Raw genomic sequence first — 26,897 nt, forward strand, 5'->3', positions numbered from 1 at the left:
GGGAGGAGCCTGCCGCACTGTTACTCAGGCAACCCTGTTTGGGCAGAGTTGCCCTGCCCCCCTATGGCGGGGGATGGGCTCAGCGGGAATCAGTTTTTGGGGCTTTTGTTCTCTGGCGGCTTTCCCTGGCGGCTCTGCGAGTGAGAGCAGAAGAGACCGTTTCCAACCCTCTGCCTCAGAGCAGAGAGACCTCAGTCTGTTCTTCAGTGAGCTCTCCAGGCCACACCGTCTCCGTTTCTGTCCGTGCAGCTATAAACTGCAGCGTCCTTGGTTGTGCGCCCCTCCGCAGCGCTCCCAGTCCTGCCTCCAGGTCAGGGCACGTCTCTGCCTTTTGTGCTTCTAAAACCGCCAGCCGCTCCCAGTTCGCAGGCGCGACCCTGCTGCGAGTCTGTGCCCTGTCCGCAGCGCGCGAGGCTGTTGCTCACAGGCGGTGTAGGATCCCCACAGCCAGGCTCCCTCCCACTGCCGTTTATCCTCCGATATCTGCCCGCAGAATCACGGCTCCCCGCTTCGTACCTCAAAACCAACCGCCTGCGATATTCTGTTTGTAGAGATCCAGATCTTCTTACATCTCAGGCTGGTTTCGTGGGTGCTTAGAGTGGTTTGGTAGATATCCAGCTCAGTTCTGGGGACTAGTTGAAATAGGGTCGCCTACTCCTCTGCCATCTTTCCTTCTCCCCAATAAGATTATTTTTAGAATATAAGGAAATTAAAAGAAATGTAAACCTTTGTCTTCCAAATGTATCTGTTGGGAAAAGAGCAACCCCCTCAAGAAAACCCCACAAAAATATCCCCCAAAACCAAAAAAACCCATCTTTTAAGCTACACCTGTATATTCATTGTATGTGCATACTATTTACTCCTAACTGTATTAGGAAAAAATGAATTCATGACATTCTCCTGGCTTGTCCTTTTTATCTTGTACTATGGATTGTTTAAAAATGAACACTCATTTTTATAAAGCATTATTGTGCTACAATTGACATACGGTAATTTGCTATTAATGTGTACAGTTGCTCTAAGTATATAACTTGATAGGTTTTGACATACGCATATACATATGAAATGGTCATAATCAGGATAATGAACATATCCATCACTCCCAAAAGCTTTCTTGTACTCTTTTATAATCTTCCCACTTGTCCCCAGCAACCACTGATTTGTCTTCTGTCTTTAAGTGTTTGTTTGCATTTTCTGGAGTTTTGCATCAAAGAAAAATATTTACATCTTTTTTTTTTTAAATTTTCTTTGATCTCTGTGTTGGTTTCTATGCATTATGTAAAACAGCCAACTCTCCATCTTGAAGGAATGGCCTCGTGTAGGAGATGGAACCTTACTATCAACTCTGTAGCTCTTGGTTGTCTCTCAAATCTTGGTGATGGTCCAAGCAGCCTACTTTATTTTTAGTGGCTGCCAGTAGGTAAACATGTGCCAAGACTTGTTATTTTCCTAAAGGGGAGGATCTCCATTAGCACCTAGATTTAGGCTGACTGGAAGCTAGACCGTTAGGCAGCAGCTTTTAAAGTATGCAAATATACCTCTTTCGGGGGGAAAACACCCAGAGATTGGTGTTTCTGTGTTGAGAGTTTTACTCATTTTTGTCTTGCTTGTCTGTCATTATTTTGTGATCAATCCATGTTATTGTGTGTATCAATAGTTCATTCTGTATTTTTTTGAGAGTATTTTATTGTATGGATATGCCGAAACTGGTTTATTCATTCACCTGTCATTGGGCATTTAGATTGTTTATAGTTTTTTGGCTCTTAAAGTTGCTGTGAATATTCATGGACAAGTAGACATACACTTTTATTTCTCTTGGGTTATGCTTAGAAGTGGAATGGCTGGATCATTTGGTAGGTGTATGCTTATTGTTTAAGAAATTGCCAAACTGTTCTCCAAAGTGGTTGGCTGGTTTTACATTTCCATTAGCAGTGTATGAGTGTTTCAATCCCTCTATATTTTCATTAGCACTTGGTATGTTAGCCCTTGTAATTTTATCCACTCTAATAGGGGTGTAGAGGTATCTCATGTGGCTTTAATTTATATTTTGCTAATGACTAATGATGTTGAACATCCTATTATAGGCTTATTTGCCATTCATATATCTTCTTTGGTGAAATGTCTGTTTAAATCATTTGCCCATTTTGATATTTTTCTTAATAAGTTTTGAGAGTTCTTTATTTTTGATACAATTATTTTATCAGATAAATGATTTGCAAGTATTTTCTCCCACTCTGTGGCTTATCTTTTCCTCTTCTTAGCGGTTCTTTTGACAAGAAGAAGTTTTTAATTTTTATGAAGTTCAATTTACCGTTTTCCCTTTTATTGATCATGCATTTGGTATATCTAGGAAATATTTAATCCAAGGTCACGAAGACTTTTCTCCTATATTTTCTTGTAGAATTTCTGTTTTACATTTTACATTTAGGTCATTGATCCATTTTGAGTTACTTTTTGCACCTAGTGTGAGGCATAGACCAAAGTTCTTTTTTTTTTGCATACAGATATGCAATTATTCCCACCATTTGTTGAAAGATGATCCTTCCTCCACCAAATTGCTTTAAAAATTTTTTTTAAAGATTTATTTATTCCCTTTTTTTTAGAGAGAGTGAGAGAGAGAGAGAGAGCATGAGCAGGAGGGGCAGAGGGAGAGGGAGAGAGAATCCCAAGCAGACTCCACATTGAGCATAGAGCCTGACATTGGGCTTGATCTCATGACCCTGAGATCATGACCTGAGCTGGAAACAGGAGTAGGGCACTTAATTGACTGTGCCACCTACGTGCCCCCAAATTGCTTTTTTATCTTTGTTAAATATCAGTTGTCTATGTAAACACTCTGTACTTCCTTTTTTTTTTTTTTTTAAGATTTTATTTATTTATTTGACAGAGAGAGAGCACAAGCAGGGGAAGTGGCAGAGGGAGAGGGAGAAACAAACTCCGCTGAGCAGGAAGCCTGACACGGGGTTCGATCCCAGGACCCTGGGATCATGACTGGAGCCGAAGGCAGACACCTAACCAACTGAGCCACCCAGGTGCTCCAACACTCTGTACTTTCTACTCAATTTTACTGTAAACCTGTATCTGCTCTAAAAAATAAACTCTTTAAAAGAAGAAGAGGCATCTGGGGTCATCTTTCGTCAGATTTATCCCTGAGTATTTAATATTTTTAATGTTATTGTAAATTGCATTGTTTTTTGAATTTTAATTTCTTCTTTTTCTTTTTTTTTTTTTAAGTAGGCTCCATGCCCAGTGTGGAGCCCAACATGGGGCTTGGACTCATGACTCTGAGATCAAGGCCTGAGCTGAAATCAAGAGTCAGATGCTCAACCAACTGAGCCACCAGGCACCCCTTGAATTTTAATTTCTAATTGTTCATTGGGAGTATATAAAAATACAGTTGGTTTTGTATGTTGATCTTTGATCCTGCAACATTGTAAACCTTACTTTTTAGTTCCAGTTGCTTTTCTGTAGATTCTATTTTATTTTCTATGTAAGCAATCATATTGACATATTTTTCTTTTATTACTTTAAAGATATTGCTTCATTGTCTTCTCCTGTACCTTGTTGCCCATGGGAAATCTGCTGTCATCCTTATATTTGTTCCTGTCTATGTAATGTGTCTTTGTTTCCCTGGCTGCTTTAAATTTTTTTCTTTTTATCATTGTTTAGAATAATTTGATTATGGTGTGTATTGGTGTCATTTTCTTATATTTCTTTTGCTTGAGGTTAATGAGCTTTTTGGTTCTGTGGGTTAATATTTTCATCAAATATTTATTCAAAAAATTTTTTAATTTCCTGCTTCCTCTTCTTCAGGACTCCAATATATGCATAGTAGACCTCTCAAAATTGTTCCACAGCTCATTGATTTTCCATTTATTTCTAAAATTCTTTTTTCCCTTTATGTTTCATTGTGGAAAGTTTCTGTTAGTATGTCTTCAATTTAATAATATTTTCTTCTATATACTTAATCTGCCATTAATCACTTCTAGTGTATTTTTCCTTTTAGACATTGCAGTTTTCATTTCTAAAAGTTTAGTTTGGGTCTTTTTCATGTCTTCCCTGTCTCTACTAAGTTATTGAAAATATGAAATATAGTTGTAACTACTATAATGTCCTTCTAACATTTGTGTCAGTTCTGGGCCAATTTTCATTGATTGATTTTTTTCCCCATTAAGATTTGTATTTTCCTGCTTCCTTGCATGCTTGATAATCTTTGACTGGATGCCAGACATTGCCTTTTTGAGTGCTGGACATTTTTGGATTTCCATAACTATTTTTGTGCTTTATTATTTAAAAAAATTTGTTAGGGTGACCTCGAAGTGTGTTTAGTCTCAGGCTAATTATTCCTTACTTCTGAGGCAACACTCTTCCAAGCACCCTACTCAGTGACTCATGCATTATGATGTTTCCTCACCTGCTTTGTGGGAACAGGCACTATTCCCAGTCCTAGGTGAGCTCTATGTACTGTTCTTTCTAATCCTCTCAGGTTGTTCTTTCCCCAGCTTCAGCTCATTTTCTCACATTCATGTTCAAATCAGTTCCCTGCTGAATTTTTTTAGAGAGATCCTCTGAGGATCTCTGGAGTTCTATTTCTGTGCAAGTTTTTCCTTTTTGGTACTCTGTTGTACAAATTTCAGTTGCCTCGGTCTCCCCAGACTCTCAGCTCTGTCCTTTCATCTCAGGGAGTCAGCTGGATTTCCCCTGGATTCCCTCTCTCTGGGCTGCAGCCTGGAAACTCTCTCAATCAAGGCAGGTATGTATACTGGCACAAATGGGGGCTTCACCTTATTTCTTGTCTCCCAGGGAGCACTGTGCTTTGTTGCTTGCTATCCAGTGTGTTGAAAACCATTGTTTTTATGTATTTTGTTGGTTGGTTGGTTGGTTTTTGGTGGTTTCAGGTAGGAGGGTAAATCTGGTCTCTGATACTTCAAATACTCTTGAAGAAATAATTATATGCTAAACAATGTGCTGACATGCAATAAGTATAGCTGTAGGAATTAAGTAAAAGTAGAAGTAATTTCCAGAGTGATAGGAGAAAAGAACATGGAAAAAGGGAATGAACTGGTATTCGAAGGTTAAGTAGGATTTGCATATATACAGTGGGAGTATCCTATCCCTGCAGTCAGAAAGAGTCCTTCTTTTGTCACAAAAGACCTATGGAGACGTGAATGAACAAAACTTCTGTTGTCGGCTATTTTAAGGTACCAGTCTACCTATTTACCTCAAGGAATTCTTTTTGCTTATCTGTATCTTTTAGATGGAAACTATTAAGAGATACAGTGAAATACAAAGCTTGGTCATTTTAGAATGTGTTGTTTGTTAATATAATACCAGGTTTTAATTTTCAACATCATCTTATTTTACTATATGAGTTTTTATTGTAAATAATAAACAGATGTTACATAAATAGGCTTTGAATTAAGCAGATCTGGATTTGAATTCTGGCTCTGTCATTTATTAACTGTGTCCTTAGACCAGTTACTTTTCTTAGTTTCAGTTTCTTCATCTTTTTTTTTTTTTTTTTTAAGATTTTGTTTATTTATTTGACAGAGACACAGTGAGAGAGGGAACACAAGCAGGAGGAGTGGGAGAGGGAGAAGCAGGCTTCCCCCTGAGCAGGGAGCGTGATGCAGAGCTCGATTCCAGGACCCTGGGATCATGACCTGAGCTGAAGGCAGACGCTTAACGACTGAGTCACCCAGGCGCCCCTCAGTTTCTTCATCTTGAAAATGGGGATAATGGTGGTTGTTGTTGGGATTAAGTGAGATCATTCATATGAAGTACCTGGAACAAAGCCTGGCAATGACTGAACCTTCAATAAATGATTGGTGCCATTATGTTATATTATGAAGCAGAATGGTAGTCACATGAAGCTATTTTGTGGCATTCAGCCTTCTGACATAAAACTTTTTTTCCTCATCAACTCTTATAGCTTAAAAAACTATATTTAAGTGTACCATTCCTCTGTTCATTTCTTAAGCTTCATTTTATTTAGTATTCTCAGTCTTAGCCTACATGATAATAGACATCTGAGTAAAATTTGAAAAAGCATTAGATTTGGATGACTGGGTTCATCTTAATAGCCATGCTGGATTGACCAGATGACCTTGACCAAGTTAACTCTATTTATGTGTGTTTCTCTTCCCCACTTTTTACCTGGATTGTTTCTTTTTTCGTCTCTGTTATCCCTGTCCTGTTCAAGTTGGCATCTTTTCCCAACAGTTTATCCTCTGTGGATTTCATTCTGGGAGGGAGCTTTGGCTGGTTGATTTTGAGAGTTTGTAGGGACCCAGCTCCCTCAGCCCCTTCAGACCTTACTGAAAACTTCTTGCACTATAAATAGGAATGCCCTGAGTTCTGAGTTTCAGCCACTGTCCTCACATTGATCCACTGTGCTTTCCAGTAAGCACTTGTTGACAATTTTTGAGTTTTCCTATTCTCAGATTCATCAGATATACCCTTTGCTTTTTTCTCTCTCCTCCTACATGGCATAACAAATGGGTCTTGTGGCTGCTCGTGGTTTACCCCCATCCACTCAAATTTTCAGGTTCCTGGGGAAATCTTGTCATTTAATTGTCACCATTTGATGTTAATATTGCTCATGAGTTTTTGGTTTTGTTCTCCTAGTTGCTCTGTTTTTATGGGGGGCCTTTGGGGGAGATTTAAAAACTACATTGTGGCTGCCATCATAGTCCCAGAATTCCTCCCCATCAGTCTATTTTTCACATTTATCTCTTCATTTGAGATATAGCCAACAGTTTTCTGGAAGCTTTGACCCAAAGGTTAATGAAATGGAAACTAGATTGTGATAAAAGAAACTAGCTTAGCTGGAGGTAGCTTGCTGGTGGGATTCTTTAATGCAGGCATTTAATTTTTCTGGATGTGTCTATCTGTGGCTTAGGATACATTACTTCCTTACTATTTAATTTGCAAATATGATGACAGTGTATGTATATCATTTTTATGCATTTCAGATATGCCACATGTCAATTTCTGTTCTTCTGCCCTATAAACATGAGAATTGCTCAAAAATTTCTGATATAGCACCATTACTTAAAATTCAGGTATTGGTTTTATTCAATATCACCAGAATTATAAAGGAATTTTACTTTTGCCATGTTGAACACTTTTTAAAAAAGTCTTCTTGGTGAGCTGAGTTTGCTTTCTTTTCTTTCCCTGATCTCTTATTCTTCTTTGTCTTAAAAATCATTTGGGTTGGAAATGTAGGAGGTAAAAAGTTTTTTTTTTTTTAGCGTTTTTATTGGTTTCATATGTAGAGAGTGTCAATTAAACCAATCCAATTTCTTTTGGAACTTTGCCCTCTTTTTTTTGAGGAAATTAATCACTGCAGAAATAAACATGTCATCTGGTCATTTGCAACCTTATGGATTTTTGTTCAAGTTTAAAATTGATTAGAAGTAGTGCTGGTAGTGGTCTGGGGTAAGTGAGAGAGGAAGGAAGCAGAATTAATTATCCCCCCAAATCTATCCCACTCCAAGGGCATTTTCTGCAGAATCATTATTGTGAGTGTACTGTTAGACCATGAAATGTGAATGTATTAGCAATTTTACCTGATTCACAGGAGAGGAAAATAGGAATCTGAGAAATTTTTTAAAGTCCTCGCAAATATAATTAATCCCTGAAGTTCCTTCTTGTGTTCTATGTTCAGCTGTAGAGAAAGCTGAACTTTTTTTTTTTTTTTTTTAAAGATTTTATTTATTTATTTGACAGAGAGAGAGACACAGCGAGAGAGGGAACACAAGCAAGGGGAGTGGGAGAGGGAGAAGCAGGCTTCCCGCCGAGCAGGGAGCCCGATGCGGGGCTCGATCCCAGGACCCTGGGATCATGACCTGAGCCGAAGGCAGACGCTTAACGACTGAGCCACCCAGGCGCCCCGAAAGCTGAACTTTTAATAGCAGTAATCACTAATGACTTATATTTGCCTTACAATAACCATTTTCACTTAATCTTCAGAGAGATTCAGAAAGTCCTCATTTTGGAAACTGTAGAAGTTACTATTGATCACATACATTTTTGTGTATAAGCACACTTCAATGTAGTTGGATGATTTGCAGCAAGAAGAGGTATTCTCCTCATCTGACCTCACCTCTTTGTCCCCAGTACAGCCCATCTGCTCCTCTCTTGAGTCTTGCTGAGTGTGGTACCCAGTTTAGGACTGTTTAATCCCTAGTTCCCCGCTGTTGCCAGGCTATTGTCTCCTGTCTGAAAAACCTCTCAACATCAGCTGTGTTAGTAAGAATTAATCTTTCCATTCTTATCTTGCTCAAAACTCAAATTCTGCAGGAAGTCTTCTATTAAATGCTATTTATTCCCTCTGATGGTAGCCATTGGGCAACATCCCCTCAGCACATATGTATTTTATTTGAATGGTAATACTTCTCACTGCACTTAATATAGCTTCCAATCCAAACTGAGCTCTTAATAAACAACTATTAACTAACCTATCACCTTTCCTTGTAGGAGAACCAGTAAGTAAGCCTCATATATCAAAATTCTGTATTTATTCAGGTTTTGAGTATTTGAGGGTAATACAAATGATTTATGGAAACAAAAGAGGATGAGTTTAGATGAATTGGGTGTTATACTAGAATTTGGTTATTTGCATACCACCTCTTAAATATAGTATGTAGTAATAACTCTATAAATGTATTTTGAATGATAAAACCAGCTACTAGTTAGCTAATTTAGCTACTAGCTATTTTTACTAAAAACTGCTACTATGTATTACTGTGTACCAGGCACTCTGCTAAAGAAACTGGATTATTTTGTCTAGTCTTACCAATATTTGGAGGTTTGTACTACTATTATACTTATTTCATGGGTGGTGACCTTGGTGCTTAAAGAAGCTAGATAACTTGCCCAAGATCACCTGGGTAATAAATGGCAGAGATGTGGTTTTATTACAGGCGGTCTGCACCTAGAAATTTTGTTTTTAACCACTCCATTTAACTCTTAATGCCAAGAATAAGAACACCATGATGAATCATCTTTTTTCCTTGTCCATTTTATCATACCTGGGCAGATTTAAATGGTCCAGAGCAGTGTTTTACAAAAACTTTTTCCAGACAATCTGCCTCAGAATTCTTGTATCATATAACCAGTTCATTGATTAAGCATGGCATGTGGGATGCAGATTACAGCTTTAGTTTTTTTCCCCTCTCTTCTGGTTTTATTCAGAGGTCTGCTCCATAGCAATTCTTGCTTTAGGACTGCTTCTTATTTCCTTGTACAGATGAAGCATTCAGTGTCATGGAACTGGTTTGAAACATTTCTTTTGTAAATTCTGCACGTGGAAGGGGAGGGTAAATGGGTGTGTTTTACACTCACTTTGATATCTGTCATATTGGTGCCTGTGCAGAATATCTTCATTTTGCCCCTCTAGACCCACTCCCCATTTCTACCCATCCTCTTGTATGGCCCCGGAGAGTGATATATAATGACTTCACAAAGGGGCTCCCTTGCCTTCTGGCTCCCTCTTGAGTTTGGACAATGAGGAGTTTGGGAAGAAGCCAGGAAGAAGGGGGGAACGTGGGGTTGGGTTAGTAATTCCTTGGCTCCCTCTCTCCTGGATTTTTTGGGGGCTGCCTGCATCCTTCAACAAAGGCCATAGCTTTTGTCAAGCAGTTCTCTCTACCTGACTCTTCCTTCTGGTTCTGGTGACAGCTCTCTTCCCTTGTCTTTCTGGGTCTAAGGACGTTGACTGGTGCCTTACTGCGGTGAGACCTGAGGCTCTGCATTACCCCTTGTCATTTCACTGCACTCTGCCCTCACCTTTCGTAAATACTCCCTTTATTAAACTTTCCTCACGTTACCCAGCTTCAGTGTGCCGTCTGTTTCCTGCTGGTATCCTATTTGATATGACACCCTAGTTGAAACTGATATAGAGATGCTGTCATTTTAACATCCTGTTACATGCATTAAAAATAGAGATTCCTTGGACCCTTACTTGACTTACTGAATCACAGTCTCTGGTGGTGGGAGCATCTGGGATTCTTGTTTTTAACAAGCATCTCTGATGATTCTACTGCTCACTAAAGATTCAGATTTAACAGAAGTCTAACATCAATTCAGGAAGTAGAAATCAAGTTTTAGTGAGTCCCAACCATGGAGATTTAACCATTTTGCCAGCCTAGAAGGCTTACTGAGTTCAAATTGACAAGGTTCTTTGAGATTCAGTAATCGAGAAATACTGTGTTCATACAATCCATGGAGCATTTGTGTGGGTTTTTTTTAAATTTTCTCTAAAATTTGGCTTAATTCTTTTAAGTGAATTGATTGATATTTTTGACTGTCATACATAGCTCCTGTGCATGGTTATTTTTTATACTTTTCTTGAGATTATAGACATGGGCTACTAGTATCTGTACAAGTTAATTGTTGGCCTAATACCATTTTTTTGTTACTACTTCAACAAACAGTGTTTGAAATAACTACTACTGCTACTTGCTTTCTCGGACATCTTTTTAAAGGGAGAGTTTTGGAATTACTCTTAATAGAGATGTGGCAGGCATAATAATGGCCCACCAAAAATGTCCATGTCCTAATCCCTGGAACCTATGAATGTGTTAGGTTACCTGGCAAAGAGGAATTAAAATTGTAGATGAAATTAAATTTGCTAATCACATGACCTAGAGATGCTGAGATTGTCCTGGAATATCCAGCTGGTCTTAATGTAATCACAAGGGTCCTTCATGGTAGAAGAGGGAAGCAGAAATCAGAGCAATGTGATCAGAGAAGGACTAGACTTGTTGGCTTTGAAGATGAAAAGGAACTAGGAGCCAAGGATTGAAGACTTCCTCTAGAAGCTGGAAAAGACAAAGAAATGGATTGTCCCCTAAAGCTTCTGGGAAGGAGCACAGCTCTTCTGACACCTGAATTTTAGCTTCAGTGAGACCCATGTTGGACTTCCAACCTACAGAAATGTAGGTAATACATTTATATTGTTTTAAGCCACTAAATTGGTGGTATTTTATCACAACAATAGAAAACTGATACAAAGGGTTAAGGGAAATGAGGGGAGGGAGGTTTCAAATAGTAAATCAATACTTTAACTGGGGTCATTTACCCTGCAAACCCTTGAAGTATGGAAAGGCTGTAATTGCCATGCTTGAATGTTTGAAAATTTAATTCATTCCTTTGGAGCTTTAGTGGGTGACATCATGACTTTTTGATATTTTAATTATGAGGTTGGCATGGGAGCAAATTGCACACCAAGAGTGAGAACTGGGAGCCTGTGGTGCGTTATTGGACCCATTCTAAGCCAGGCTTGACTGTCTAGAATGTAGCTGACTTTCTGTGAATAGCAGGCCAGCCCCCAGGGATGATAGTTCCATAGAGACCCTGTTTTTTTGTGTCTCTGGGAACCTGTGAGCCCATCACTGAGCTGGTAGAGAGGCTGGGCAAAGAGCAAGAGCACTTGTGTCTGATTTTCTTTCTTATCTTTTCCATTTTCTATTGTATTTTTTATTTTACTTATTATCTTCCAATTCTCATATTGAAAATTTTTTATTTTCTATCATTTTTAATTCCCAAGAACTAATTTTTGATTTCTGAATGATGATAAGGACTCCCTCCTTGACCAAACTTTAGTTGGGCTCTGCTGAAATCTCTTTTTGGGGATGGCTTTCTTTGGCCTGCCAGCTCAGTTTTAGCAGGAATCCTGCTAAACCAGTTTAGTGAGAATTCCTCCCACCCCCAATGCTTGATATCCAATGAAGTTCCTCAGCTTCCTATCTTCCATACCTAACAAATTTCCTTTTAGTATTCCATCTGAAATTTCCATCTGATGACTCCCTCAATTCAACCTGTTGGATACAAATCCCCAGCAGTCACTACTGTATTCAGAGTTGAGCTCAGTCTCTCTCCCTTACGTGAAATAGTCTTGAATCCCTATTGCAATCATCTTGAATAAAGTCTTCCTTGCCTGTTTAATTTGTCCAGTGCAGTTTCTCTTGGATAATCCTTCTTTTATATAGACTCTTTCTCTTATTTCTTTCAGTTCAGTATCTTCTTTTATCAATCAGAGAACATTAGTGATGGTTTTTTTTAAAACCTTTTCTCTGCATTTTTTCTATAAATTTTGAGAGATTTTTTTTTTTTTTTTGAAAAAATTTTTCTGTTTTTCACATTGAAGAATGAGGCACTAAAATTCTGATTGGAAGTCCTGTGTGTGATTTGTGAACTGAAGGGCTTTAGTGTAGGATGAATGGGCCAGGCCCTTTCATTGCCCCTGCCCTGTCCTGCAATTCCCCATGGACACCATGGCTCCTTTCTCTGGGGCTGGTGTTCGTCCAGAGAGAAATTTCCCAAACTCTTGCCTGTTGGGAGAGAGAGAAGTATAAAGCTAGCTATGTGAGTTCTGGAAGCAAAAGTGAATGAGAAGCTGAGAATCTCATCTTTCAATATATGGTTTTTATGTACTCCACCTATTTTTGTGTCATATCCCTTATTCTCTGTGTCCCTGGTGGCCCCTAGTTCACAACCTCCCAGATCGAGAGTCTCCTCAGGGTAGGGAACTTATCGAGAGATCTCATACAATCTTAGGCAGACTCCTAGCCAATCTTCCTGTTTAACCCTGCCCAATTTCCCACTCTTTTGGAGGTACTTAGTAACTCTAATTACCAAATCTTTTCAACATTCTGAGGAAGTAATTGGTTGGTTCCTTGGTTTCTTTCACTACCAGTTTAGGGTTAAATTTTCCTCAGGTCTGCTAAGTCAGTACCACTTGTCTGTCTGCTTTCCATTCTCCAATATTTTGTTTCTGTCTTTTCCTAAATTTTTTTTTCCACTTTCCTAAAAGTGGAGTATGAGAAGGTGTTCAGTGCATCATGTTTAACTGGAAGTAAATGCGTACATTTTAGAAAGGTTTTCAAGATATTAGCTAATTATCTCCTGGTTTCCTCTCAGTCAGTGAGAAATTCAATTCACATTAACATTCCAGTCCCTCCCAGCAAACTCAGAATTAATAAATGGTGATGGAACTATTGATTTATTATGTAAATAGGTACACTATGTTTGCTTGACACTTTTTAAAGGGTATAAAGCAGCACTGTATTAAATAAATCCAACTGAAGGAAAATAATTCACAATGGAGAATAAATTACATAAGTGGAAACTACCTCACCCACCATATTGCATTAGAGCTGAGGATTATCTCAGTAATCACTTAACAATAGGGGTCCGTATTGATTTTAACTGCTAATTATGTCAGGGATGTGCCCCCAAGTTAGAATTTTAAATTTAATTCTGTGTAATCTGAAAGTACTCCCTGAACTCTGAGTTGTAATTTAAACAGAAAAAAATTATAGAACACAGCAGAACAACAAATCTGACTAGCTTATCCCACATGCACTGATTAAGAACTTTTCATCATCTTTTATCATGGCAGGGTCTGGCCTTGTATTTTCAACCAAGGAGTTATAAACTGGGATATTTATGGCTAATCCTAGTGGAATGAAGCTCCCAACAAACTCAGAATTAGTAAATGACAACAGAACTATTCCATGGAACTAAGCCATTAAGATTGGATATTTCCCCTGTTTGTCCAGGGCATTTGAGTGAAAAATAAAAACCTGATTAGAATTTAAGGAGATGTAAACAAAATAAAGAATCAGGCATAAATATGGAAGATATAATGAATTCCTATTTGGTAAAATCCAGGACTCCTCTTTCTCTGGAATAATGCCTCAAATTTCTGCCCTCCTTTTAAAGGATATAGAAGCAAACACTGATGACAGCTTTTTCTCAAAGCCAGGAATGATTCTTGGATCAATCTTCGTTGGTTCTTCATTTACATAAATTAAATTTGGTAGTGGCTGAGGTTTTTGAGAAATGTTTTAGGTCATTATTGATCAGCTCAGCTACCTAAAGGACTCTGTTTAGAGTAGGGTCCTGAAGTGTCATATGAATAGTACATTTTCTTGGATGTTTGAATCCAGCACAGGGTTTAAAATATCTTGTGAGTAGATAGATATGAATTTTTGGCTGTCAAGGAGATGTAGAAGATTAGCTGAATTGATTCCCACTTCACTTCATTCCAAACTCATGTTATAATGTTCCAGAACCTTCCCAAATTTTAAAAAAATGCTTCTTATTGAAAGCATAGTTCAATGACTTGATGCCAGGTGGTAAGGAGAATCAATTTCTAAAGAATCCTCTGGCACAGTTATGTTTTGATGACTAAGATAACCTTTAAAAATATTTTTTCGGTAAGCCTCTTTTACCTGTAAAAGATTTATGTTCAGATACTCTTTTAACAAAGCCAAAAAGTTTTCCATACAAGGAAAGATAGGTTTTCATGCTATGTCTTTAGTTTCAATTTACAATGAAAGAGACTTAAAATTTTTTTTCTCAAACTACCTTTGCCAAATATCCAGCTAGACTATTGTATTATTAATATTTCAGTCTGCAAGTATGTATTAATTAAATGTCTTAACATGTCCTGGGCTACAGAAAACATGTTTTCTTGTTTAATTTTATGAAAGCACCTACCACAGTGCCTATCACTTGGGAGATGCCTAATGAACATTTTCTGGACTTCAGTACCTGTTAAATTTGTTGACCGCCCACTTAAAATAAAAGGTCTTCAGAAATAAAGTATTAAACAGGACTTAAGCCTTTTAGGCAATTGAAGATGAAGAAATGTTCAAATCATAATGTTAAAGTAAATAAATTACCTATGACTTACCCATAGGCAGAGTTGATATTTAATTAGTATCAGACAAAAATATAAACTATACCAGTTGGTGTATTGCCACTGCTCTGAGCTCCTCTCCTCTGGGTGCCTTCAGCACCCTGGACCTCCCTACAGTGCAGCAATTAAAGAGTCAAAGCCTGGAAGACTGGATGTCCAGGGCTCGGGTATCAAGTTGGGGGGTATCTTCCGGGTTTGCAGTTGATTCTGATTGGTCCATGTGTGGGATACATTGTTATTAAATATCTTGACTATCACCCTTCTCCACTCACCAGGTGATTTTTGCTTAGGGAATGCAAATAAATTTTAATATTAGCTGGTTGCAGATTTTGTCAGTAAGCAACTCAGTTTTTTTTTGTGGGGACGGGTTAGAACACAGCATTTCTCAAGCTCTCTTTGATGGAAATATTTTTCATTCACTTGCAAAATACTGCATTGGACAAAGCTGTGCCTATTTCTTTGGGGTAGGACTTTTCAGAGCCTTTAATAGATGGCTTTCCATGTTAAATCTCTCGGAAAGGGATATCTCTCTTTCCCATACTTATTTTACTAAGGAACCCTTTTTTTCCCTATGGAACACTGATTGAATTCCATTGATACAATGTGTACTAAACTCCTCAATATTTAGAATAGCCCTTGCTTCTCCTCATAGATGTTAAAAAAATTAGCACTGTTCACTCTTTGAATTATCAATTTTCTTTTTTTTTTTTTTAAAGATTTTATTTATTTGACAGAGACAGAGAGAGAGAGGGATACAAGCAGGGGGAGTGGGAGAGGGAGAAGCAGGCTTCCCGCGGAGCAGGGGAGCCCGATGCAGGGCTCGATCCCAGGACCCTGGGATCATGACCTGAGCCGAAGGCAGACGCTAGACTGAGCCACCCAGGCGCCCTGAATTATCAATTTTCTGGCAAGGCAGAAGAAAAGTTAGATTTGACTATTGTTTCAGTCAGGCCAGGCTAGGTTAGGTCACATTGTAGGAACACATAACTCCCAAATCTCAGTGGTTTAACAGAGTAGTTGCTCATGAAAAAGCTGCTGTGGTTTGAGACACTGTCCTTCTTCTGGTCGTGGCCCAGGCTTTGGGCTGCTTTTTCCTTATGTCAGGGAGCAGATAGGATATTTGGTGAATTCTACTGTCTTTACCAAAACTATACTGCAAAAGTCAGGATTATGTAGTTTCATATGTGAATTGTCTTTCATTTTTATTTTAATAAACAAATAATAATAAGCAGCTACATGTTTTTTACCTTCCTCCAAAAGTTGATTTTACTACTCTGCAGATTTGCCATTAACAAGTATCAGTAGGCTTTCTTATCTCATCCTTAAAGTGTATACCATTTTTACCATTACGTGTTCAGGTATTTAGCTCAAGTTTTAAAATATTCAACCTACGCTGTAAATATACCGAATTGAGAGTTTGGTTATCAGATTTCTCTGCTTTTTGGCATCTTGTTTACATATCGACGTGGTTCATTTTAGTGTTTCTTATTCTTGTGTCTCTTTGGTTAATTTGCATGTAGATACTCAAATAAGAACTCAACATTTTTTCTTAAACATCAAAATTACTTCCTTTTACCATGATTATTTCCTAAAAGACACTTGCCAGATGAGAAATCTTCCCTGATTTTGTCACATCTGCTAGTCTCAGTTGAAGAGATATTCTGGTCTTTGTTGTCAAGAGGATAGTGCAAAAGATATTAACACCACAGAACTTCAAAAGAGCAGCTCAACATAGTGTCCTGTGGCGCCTGGTCTAAATCAATTGTTATTAATTTTTCAGTTTTGTGAGTAGCACATCCACTCACATTTGTTCAGATGTTAATAAAGCCTCCAGTGTTATCTTGACCTCTCAAGACTCTGCATGACACGACAGCCTTGATAACGAAATGAAAACCTGAAGACTCAGGTTAACCCTGAGTGCTTTTACGCGAGGATTGACAAAGAGTGAAAAGTTGCAGAAAAGCATGAGAGGACAAAAAAGGGTATGAACTAGGTGTAGGAAACTGGGAGGAAACAAGCCCTGTTTGTTCAGATTCCTCTGACGTCCCTCCATCTTAGAAATAAAGATGTTCTTTCCCTCCCAGTAGAGTGAACCTACCAACCACATGAAGGTTTTATGACCTTCTTCAGGGGAAAGAAAGTCCTTCCTGCACATGACATTTGTCAACTTTCTTCAGCCTAAAATATTTTGAGGTGCCATGTCTTGAACTGTGTCAATGTTCTGTGTAAATGTGCTAGAAAGTTCAGTGGGTCCAACTGTACCTGATACTTTCCTTTCTTGGGTGCTCTTACTTTTTCTTCCCAAGTTTTCCCAAGCAGGTATGGCCTTTGCTAATTTAAGAAATTCATGATGAGCAAACACTGGGCAGCAGATATACTCATACCCAATCAGTAGTATTTTCTTCGGGTCTTTGAATCCTGTGCTTTGAGAAAATAATTTTTCCTACAGAAAAGTTGGAGATGGAGTTTAGAGTCTTCAGCCTTTTCGATCTTTAAAATAAAAACATTTTTAAAAGTTTAAATTAAAAAGCAATATGTGCTTGCTGTAATAATATTAGAAATGACAGATAAAGAAAACATCTTCTCTTAACGCTACCACTCTCCTACACAAAAATAACTATTGTCATCAGATCTGTATGTATTATGGTGCTTTATGACCTTTTTAATAAAGGTATAAATAATTTTTCAAGGTTGTAATAATAGCATAGGCACAATTCCATGTTTTCTTTCGCTTTTATGTTTTATGGATTCTTTTCCATGTGTTTTACATAATTTCTATTTGCTGTCGAACATTTTACTGAGCTGACATACCATTATTCGAAATTAAATTATTGTTAGGAGAAACAGATTTTTTGAGACTCACTTTCCCATCTATCCATTTGGTTTGAACAGAGTTCTAGAATATTACAGGTCATCCTCCTTTCCACCTGGGGCATGTGCTCACCATCCTTAATGTTCCTGTTTTCCCTAGAATACTCAAAATGTATATTTTTTAAGGATTTTATCTATTTATTTGAGAGAGAGAGAGAGAGTACAAGCAGGGGGAGGGGCAGAGGGAGAGGGAGACGCAGACTCCCCGCTGAGCAGGGAGCCCAGGACCCTGGGATCATGACCTGAACTGAAGGCAGACGCTTAGCTGACTGAGCCACCCAGACACCCTTTGAAATATGTTTTTTTCATCTAGGCATATGAGTAATATTAGAATTTTATTTGGAAAGAAATAGTAAGGAAAAGAAGTATTCTCTGAGGAAGCTCTTTTTGGATAGGGTTGAAGGCAGGGTTTTTCATTTTATCTAACATTTGATTCCAAATGAGAATTGAAGGAACTGTGCTGTATTTTAACTGCAGAGTTGTGCATATATATGTCTGAGGAACTTTTTGAAACAGAAAATGATCACCAAAGCCTTGAATCAATTCATTAGAGTGTGTGTACTTATTTAAGCATATTCTTGGGCCCTCTGCATTCAGACAGCCTGATTTGTAATATATGCCATTCTTTTCCATGCTTTGCATATCAGAGATGATGCCTTTTTTTCCCCCCCTCTCCCTACTGTTGCTGCTGCCTCTGCCTGGGATTATGCAGATTCTGGCTTAAACCTCTTTATTCTTTTCTGCAAGTTCACAGCACGATGGGCTTCATTTCTGCGAGTAAATGATAATGGATTTCAGCTTTCACCAGTGACATTTAGAAACTACATGTCTTACATAAGATGTGTGCCACACAATAAAAATGGTCACCCTGTTCCAACGATGTGAAATGTAAATAAAAAAGGAGTCCTGTAAATCTTAAAACAAATCTTAAAACAAAGGTGTGTGTGGGGGTCCTAATTATTTTAATGGAGCCAATTTTATGATTTTTCAAGCTGGATATAAAGGACAATCTTACCGATAATGGGTACTTGGGATAATCAAGGGAAGGCTCTTGGAAAGGGTTTAATTTATTCTGTCAGATATTCAAGGCTATAAAACATTGCAACAAATCAAAGCCATCATTTGAGAAATAACAAAGATTAAAAGCCAGCATTGGCTACCATAAGCTTGTGTCCTTCTTGCCCTTTAATTTGAGTACCACATAAAGCATACTTATCATTGATTAGCATTTATTTCTATCTCTTTGGGTGTACAGTCCTTTTTCATGCGTTAGATGTAAGGGGACACAACTTCTTGTCTAAAATAACTGAGTATCTATCTTTTGTTTATAGAGATGAACAAAATGTGTGAAGGGTGTGAAGAAAGAGTTTTGATAAATTGGTCAGGCCTGGGCTTTATGGCTGCAGTCCATGGAGGAAGGAGAGGCAAGGCCACAGAAAAGGGCCCATGGGGCCAGGGCACTTGAAAAGAGCAGAGGTATTTCACTGAAGAGCAATGACCTTGAGGATAAGGTTACCGAAACCTCAAATCCCAGTTTTGGGTCTTGAGGCCAAGAAAGCTTTGCCTTATTGCTTTATTCTCATTTTCCTTATTCCCACTAAAGGGAATTTGCTCATTCCCTACCATCAGAGAATGGGCATCAGTTTCCTGCCTTTATGAAAACACCTTTTATTGAGCTTCTCACTCCCATGCTATTTATTTTGCAAGAGAAAGAGGGGGCTTTTCTGCTCCAAATGCCCAGGGAGGACCCTTCCTCATTTCATATTCCTGAATCATCTGGGCCCTTGCTCTTGGAGTATTGACCTGTGGCAGTGACAACTCCACCTCTGTGTAATACATCTTTCAAGTGAGAAGCTCTTCTGGTCAATACTGAATCAATTTGCTCTGGCAGTCTAATTGAATGCCTCCCTCAGACAAATGGGTCACCGGGGGAAAGGGTAAAACCTCGATATGCAGATCAGAATCGAAGCCCCAGAGAAAGCGGTTTTAAAAATATATATTCCTCTTGAGAAGTAGCCTCTGTAACGAAAGCAATGCTAGTTATTTGCTCAGCAAAATGAACATAAATCAACCTGTTTGCATCCTTCTTTTTATTTGTACTACTTTTTACTTTAACTTGATCCCTGCAGAGAGAGAGCGATTGAGAGAGAGAGAGAGAAAGACCCAAAATCCAGAATGAGACCAGGATGAGAAATTTCTTGCCTTAAAATTTTGGTTATGTAGATTTCTTTTTCAGGATGACACACCATTTCCATTTGACAAATTACACTGATGTTTAAATTATTTGATATCCTTAATATTCATAACATACAGCTTTTTCCTAAGATGAGCTTGTTTTTTCTCTGTGTTCCCTTGGGCGTTTAAGGGAAGAAATGGGCAGGAAACTCTGCAGTGAGAGCTCAGCATTGTTTTAGCTTCTTTCTAGTAACTCTCTCCTGGTCCTTACTCCTGCCCTATGAGAAGTAATGATCCTTGATTTACAGAGGAGGAAACTCGGAGAGTTTGGGTAACTTGCCCCAGGTAATTTAGTTGCTTATCTGTGTGAACCAGACTCTGGTGTCTCCAAGGCCAATGCTTCTTTTCCTATGGGGTTAGATTTTGTTACCCCTTTTTAAAGTGGTATATTGGGGATAGCTCCTTTTATTCATCTTTCTACCTGAATGATGCGAAAATGTACACATACTCTGTGTATTAGTTTCCTGTTGCCGTTGTAACAAATTCCCGTAAACTTAGTGGCTTTAAACAAAACGGATTTATTGTATTTCAGTTCTGGAGATCAGAAGTCCCAAAATGTATCTCACTGGGCTAACATCAAGGTGCCAGCAGGCTTGCATTCCGTTCTGGACTTTGTAAGAGAGGATATGCTTTCTTGACTCTTCCAGGTCTAGAAGCTGCCCTTATGCCTTGGCGCATGGCTCCTTCCTTCATCTTCACCACCAGCAATGGCCAGTTGAGTCTTTGTCATGTTGCATCACTCTGACTTCTGCTTCTGTCATTGCTGTGATTGTACTGGGCCCTACTGGATAATCCAGGATAATCTTCACATCTCGAGGTCAACTGATTAGCAATCTTAATTCCATCAGCAACTTTAATTCCCCTTTGCTGTGTAACCTGATGGTAGTCCCAGGTTCAGGAGAGTAGAACATGGACATCTTTGGGGGACCATTATTCTGACTACCATATGAAATCTTTTAACACACTAATACACTTGTGAGAGACCCAGGATTTGAAGTCAGTTTGCCTGATTTAAGTCTTAACCCCTCGCTTTCTCACTGTATGATTTGGGTCAAGTCAATTACATTCTCTATGCCTTGGCATCCTCATCTGTAAAACAAGAACAATAATTTGTTGTGGAGATTGAGATGATGTATACAAAGTGCTCAGTATGTGCCAGCATACTGCATACAGTAGACATCCAATAAATGTTGGCTATTATTATTTACAAAACATTACATGCATGCATGGTTCTTTGTGTTGCACAAAGGTTTCACAGATATTATTTTGTTAGATTTCAAACCATGCTTTGGCACGTATTGTTAATATATTTCGTTTATTGTGAACTTACTTTATTGTTTTTTAAAGATTTATTTATTTATTTTAGAGAGATTTGGGGGGAGGGGCAAAGGGAGAGAGAGAATCTCAAGCAGACTCTGTGCTGAGTGAGAAGTTGGATGTGGGGCTCTATCTCTTGACCCTGAGATCATGACCTGAGCACAAATCAAGAGCTGGACACTTAACTGACTGAGCCACCCAGGTGCCTCTATTGTGAACTTATTTTAAAATCAAAGCTGTAATTGGTTAAAAAAAAATGTGGTCTTTAAAGGCAACTTATGGGGGAAATCCACCGTATTAATACTTTGTCATAATTATTTAATTTTTAAATACTTCTAAATTTTTACCTTTATACGTTCTGTAGTTATCTGTAAACTTCTAGAGAGTAGGACAGTGTTTTTGTTCCTTCTGTAGACACTGGCTTGAACATAATTAACATATAAGGAGTGCAAGTAAATGCCTGAAGGAATCCAAGGAGGCTGACATGGCTAGAGGTGAGGGCATAGGCTGGGAAATGGTGAGGCTTTTGCATTCTCTCACTTCTTTTACTGCATTGAAAGTCTCCTAGTGGGTCTCTTAACCTTGATGTGTTTAAATCTTTTCAACTCAGTGAGGACATGGCAACTTATTAAGAGCTGACTTGATCAATTCAGTGAATTTGGCTTTAGCCATGTGCAAGTAACAGAAAACCGGTCTCAACTTGCCTAAATCAATGAGATGTTTATTAGCTCATGTAACTGAGAAGTCACAGAGTTAGGTCAGGCTCCAGGTCAGGTTGGAGCCAGTGGTTCACTGATACCATCATTTTGTCTCAACCTTTCTCTTCTCTGTTTTTGTTAGGACTGCTTTAGCCTAAGACTGGCCTCCCTTGTGGTTGTAAGACAGCTGCTGGCCGTTTCTAGGGGCTCCTTGCTTCCTTGCTTATGTCCTGCAGGAGGAGACAGTACAACTCTCAGTAGTAGGCACAGAAGAGTAAAGAACTATCTTTCTTAGAAGCCTTCAAGAAGCAGTTCTCACATCTCATTGGCTTAGGTGGAATCTCAGCCTCTTGCATCATCCCTGAACCAATCCTAGCGGCCATGGGAGAGTTGCATGGTGAGGAGAGTTGCATAGTGAGGAGAGTTGCATGGTGAGGAGAGAGGTGGATTCTGAGTAGCCAAACACAGCAAATATGAAAACAGCTCAGCACATCTGGGGGCATAAAAGAAGAAACTCTTCTTCTTTTCATTTTCTTCCCTCATTTTCATTCAGGGAATGAAATCTGGCTAAGTTGGGGGTCCCAGTCCCTTATACCTTTATAAGCAGGTCTCTTTAATCATCCTTCTTGGTCATCGTCTTGTTAATTTATGGAGCATTTCCTAACGGTTTTGTTGCAGAGATTTGCTTTTAAAGTGCTTAATACCTCGTTTATTTATTTACAAGGATTTATCATACATCAAAACTCATGCCAGCTGCCCTTCTAAGCCCTGGGGATTCAGAAGTGAACAAAACACAACCCCAAACTTTAAGGATATTACCACCAAATAGAACCTCTGAACTGCCAGGATCCTTGGTTAGCTTCAAGGGTTAATTCGCATCAGATTCTCAGTATGTTTATTATTGTGTCAAGAAAGTTGAGTCTTTGTATTTGTACACGAGTAGAAAGAACCCACTCACTTATCTAGGGTGGCTGGGAGGTGGGACAGAGTGATTGGGAGTGGAATGTAGAATGAGGTGGTGGCCTGAAGTGCATTCCATGGGGGCCTGGTGTGAACTGAATTGAAAACGGTTTGAAACCATGCAGTTACATCACAGTTCATGACCTCTGTTGGGAGGCCCTAGAGAGGAAACTGGGATCGAATCTGTCAATTAAAGTCCTATTTTCTCTGCAAGAAGTAGGTCCTTTGGGTCATCCTGAGAGCTTCCACTGATGATGAACTTCACATTTTAACTGCTTTTTCTCTAAATAACTACCTCCCTAGGGTGGAAGGTGCAGATCCCTTGGTGCATACAAAACTTACTTAAGCCATGAATTGACTTCCTGTAGGTCAGTACAGGAAATCCCACAGGGCAAGGGTCTAGGCTGGGGGCAAGGACTGGAGTTAAACCAAGTTGCTTAAACCGTATCCACTCATGTGGTTGCCATTTTCTCTCCCTTTTGTAATGTTTCAGTGCTAGACGAACAGAGGAAGCCTAATTATATGGAAACACATTTGGGTGTTACAATCAAATAAATTTCAAAGAAAAATAAGATGACTGACATTAATGGTATTTTTAGTAGTTATTATACATGTGACAATTAGTCATGATGCTATTTTCTGCCATTTATTCTAATTAGTATTACTTTGACATAGTTGGACCAGTTTTGCATTTTCCCTTTGCTTTGTTAGTTTTTCAGTATCCATAATTAGCAGTAGGGCTTGTTGGGATCCTTGAAGGGATTCTCTGAGATAACATCCTCCATTTTGCCTGAGGGCTAAGAAAGGTGAGAAGTAAGACAACAGAATAAAACAGATGAGAGTTCAAAATACTGCCTTTATCATTCATAAATGCTCAGTTGGAGGATATATTTAATCATACTTTCCCACTCAGTTGTCGGCTGTGCTGGACCAAGACTGACTCTCTGTGAGTGGGGGAGGGGATTCGAGATAGGGAGTTTTAGGGGATGACTTGGGGCTGCCCTGGAGAAACAGCCAAAAAAAAAAACACCCCATGAAATAAAAGGGAAGAATTGAACTGAGCATGTCCAGTTTATTCTTCCAAATTCATCCGTCAGATAGGTCACTCCCACAGACAGGTCATGGGTATTAACACTAAATGAGCTCCCTTCATCAAGAGTAGGAGAAGTGTTCCCTTTAACTGTATAAACAGTTTTTGTAGATGTTTTATGCAGTTTAATTCTCTATTTATATACTGACTCAATTCTACTCTCAACCAGAGACAAGTTCTTGGATTCAAAACAACCACAGGACTTTTTTTCTTCTGTCATCCCCTCTTCTGCCTCATCCTTATCCTAATAGACTAAATCTGGCCCCTGGGCTCAGGCTTCTTGAGGTCCTCCTCTATATTTATTTAAATTATTTAATTATATTAAGTCTCATGTTTAATCGTACTCAGGCTTGTAGCTTGTCATGTACCAGTCATTTTATATTCATTATCCCATTTAATCTACAACAAACCTGGGGAAGAAGATATTCTCATTTCTAGATGCAGAAACTCTCAGAGAGGGTAATTCATCTAAGGCTAAAGAGAGAATAAGTAGTGAAAATAGGATCCAAACCTGCATCTCTGCACTCTAAATCTGAGAGAAACTGATAACTCCAAGTCTTAGCAGTAGTGATGAATAGGTTTGAATTGGAGATGAAATGTATCCGCCCTGACCTGTGAAATGAGCAAGTTCACATAGGTCTTTGATAGAGGTGAGTATGGGAAAGAGCATAGTTGGGAAACTGACTCTCTGAAAAGCTGGAGAGAAGGTAAGAGAAACTAACTTACAATTTTTTTTTTTAAAGATTTTAAGTAATCTCTACACCTGATGTGGAGCTTGAACTCACAACCCCTAGATTAAGAGTTGCACGCTCCGCTGACTGAGCCAGCCAAGTGCCCCACTTACATTTTTAGTTTGATTCTACACGGAGAGAAGTTAAAGCTGGGCAGGCTTCAGGATTAGTTTTTCTAGCTTTCCTGCACACATGGACTTGGGAAAGGCTTGATTTCCCTTTGGGTGGGAGCCCAGGGGCGGAGAGATGGTCAGATGTGTATACAGTTGAGCTGTTTGTTGACCTATTGTTCTCAGACAGGGACCTGTTCTCAGCTGTTGGCTCCCAAAAGTGTCCTTTCTCCTAAGACACCTCTTTCCCTTTCTCCTCACTTTCTTCAATTCAGGAAGCTGGCAGAAGTGGAGTGCATGGCAGCCTGCACTGTTGAGAACTCTTATGGCTCCATGGACAACAAGAGCTTCTCTGTTGTTGATGGAGGAGAAAGAAAATAAAGTGTGTATTCTATTTTTTTTTTCTTGGGGGGTGTGGGCAGTTATGCCCATGCAGTCCTGTTTCTGAAGATCCATGGTTTCTTGACCATCTTTGACTCTGGAGCAGGATGTTTTCCTTCATTTTCTTCTTGGTGGATAATGCCATAAACCTGTCTTATTTTCTTCTTTGGAAGTGGTGTGTGCCCTCACCCCCAAACCACTAATCTAAATATTAGGACAACCAGTCATTCACACTCCATCTACCTATAGCAGTGCACTAGAAATAGTCCTCAGGTTTACTGTACCATGTGCACAACAACTTGCTTTTTGATTCAGGAGAAACTTGCAAGCATAAAAACCAGGGATGGTGTGCTGGTACATTTCTAATGACTAGTTGTCTTTTTTCTCACTTATTTGGATACATAATAAGAATAATGAACATCTCACCCAGAATGATGGGCAAAACCCTAAGCCTGTGGTGTGTGAATGACTAAATATTTGGCTGAGACTTGTAGGATCTAGCTGTGATTTATTGGCCTATTATGTGGTGTGGGATTGAGTTACATTACCAAATCCTTAATTCTAAGAGGGGTGGCAAAAAGAGATTTTAGAACATTATTAGTAGTGTTTCTGAAATATTTAGGGTTTCTCATAGCAGGGAATCATATTGCCAGATTCTGGTACATTGGTAATTCTAATTGGCCTTTGTAGATTTACTCACTTCTCCTACTAATACTAAAAAACAAAATAAGTGAAAAAAAAAAAAAAGGAATAAAAATCCATTCTCTTCATTTCCACACTGCTGAAGGAGACTATACAGTAAGTACTCTAGGAAATTTAACTTGATTTTAAATTCTATCAATAAATGTGAAAAAGAAAAGAAAACACGTTTGATTGATTTCTCTCACTTTGCATCCATCTCCTTTACAAACAAACTGGAAACAATGACACGATTCTATTCCATCGATTTCTTTCTTGGTTGGGATGATGAAGGAGTTCATCAGTCATTTCTTTAAATTGTGTCTTTGAGATATCTGTGTTGTTCATGGAGTACTTAAGAGTTTTGTCCTTGAATTGATTGCCAAGCAGGGACTCATTTAAAGACTTCAATAGAAATATGTAACCCACATATCCTTGAGTTTGGCAAGACCACTGAAAAAGTGCTCACAGGTTATATACAATCTATTTTCTTATAAGGCACCTTAATGCCATGTCATAGATTGAAATGGGCAAGGTGATTCTGGCCAAGAACATATGGATTGTTAAAGCTAGCCAGGGATGGAGAAATTTGGTTTATGTTTAGCTTGAAGGTGTCACCAAAGAGTAGTTTGTCTCAATTTTCTTTGTGGAATTGCCAAGAGTTATATGTGGTTAGCAAAAGTTGGGGGAGAATCCTTTAGCTTGGCAAAAGGTACACTCATCACCTTTTCTATTAATAATAGATCATTTTTTTTAAAGATTTTATTTATTTGACAGAGAGAGACACAGCGAGAGAGGGAACACAAGCAGGGGGAGTGGGAGAGGGAGAAGCAGGCTTCCTGCCGAGCAGGGAGCCCGATGCAGGGCTCGATCCCAGGACCATGGGATCATGACCTGAGCTGAAGGCAGACGCTTAACGACTGAGCCACCCAGGTGCCCCAATAGCTCATATTTTTTGAGAGCTAACTATAGGCTAGCCCTTGTGCTAAATGCAGTTATGGTATACTGGGAAATGTTAAACAATCCCTCTCAAAAAAACCTCCAAAACCAAAAACAACAACAACGAACAAACAGTTTTCATGTTTGGCATCTGCCAATTTTCTGTGGTGTAAA

General features: G+C 38.8%; 1 protein-coding gene across 2 annotated transcripts in view; it reads left to right on the top strand.

Annotated features, from left to right (window-relative positions):
• Nucleotides 1-26,897, top strand: part of RASGEF1B (RasGEF domain family member 1B) — a 520,818-nt gene that overhangs the window by 20,771 nt on the left and 473,150 nt on the right. Inside the window, exon 1 of one of the 2 annotated variants that reach the window (XM_081812259.1) lies at nt 4,739-4,753. The exons of the other annotated variant lie outside the window; for it this stretch is intronic. The gene's annotated coding sequence lies outside the window, so the exon portion shown is untranslated. Of the gene's footprint in view, nt 1-4,738; nt 4,754-26,897 lie in introns of those variants that run through there. 2 annotated transcript variants of the gene reach the window in all.

The sequence above is a fragment of the Leptonychotes weddellii genome, chromosome 2 (genome assembly GCF_054177405.1).
Source record: "Leptonychotes weddellii isolate Sample4059 chromosome 2, ASM5417740v2, whole genome shotgun sequence".
NCBI lineage: Eukaryota > Metazoa > Chordata > Mammalia > Carnivora > Phocidae > Leptonychotes > Leptonychotes weddellii.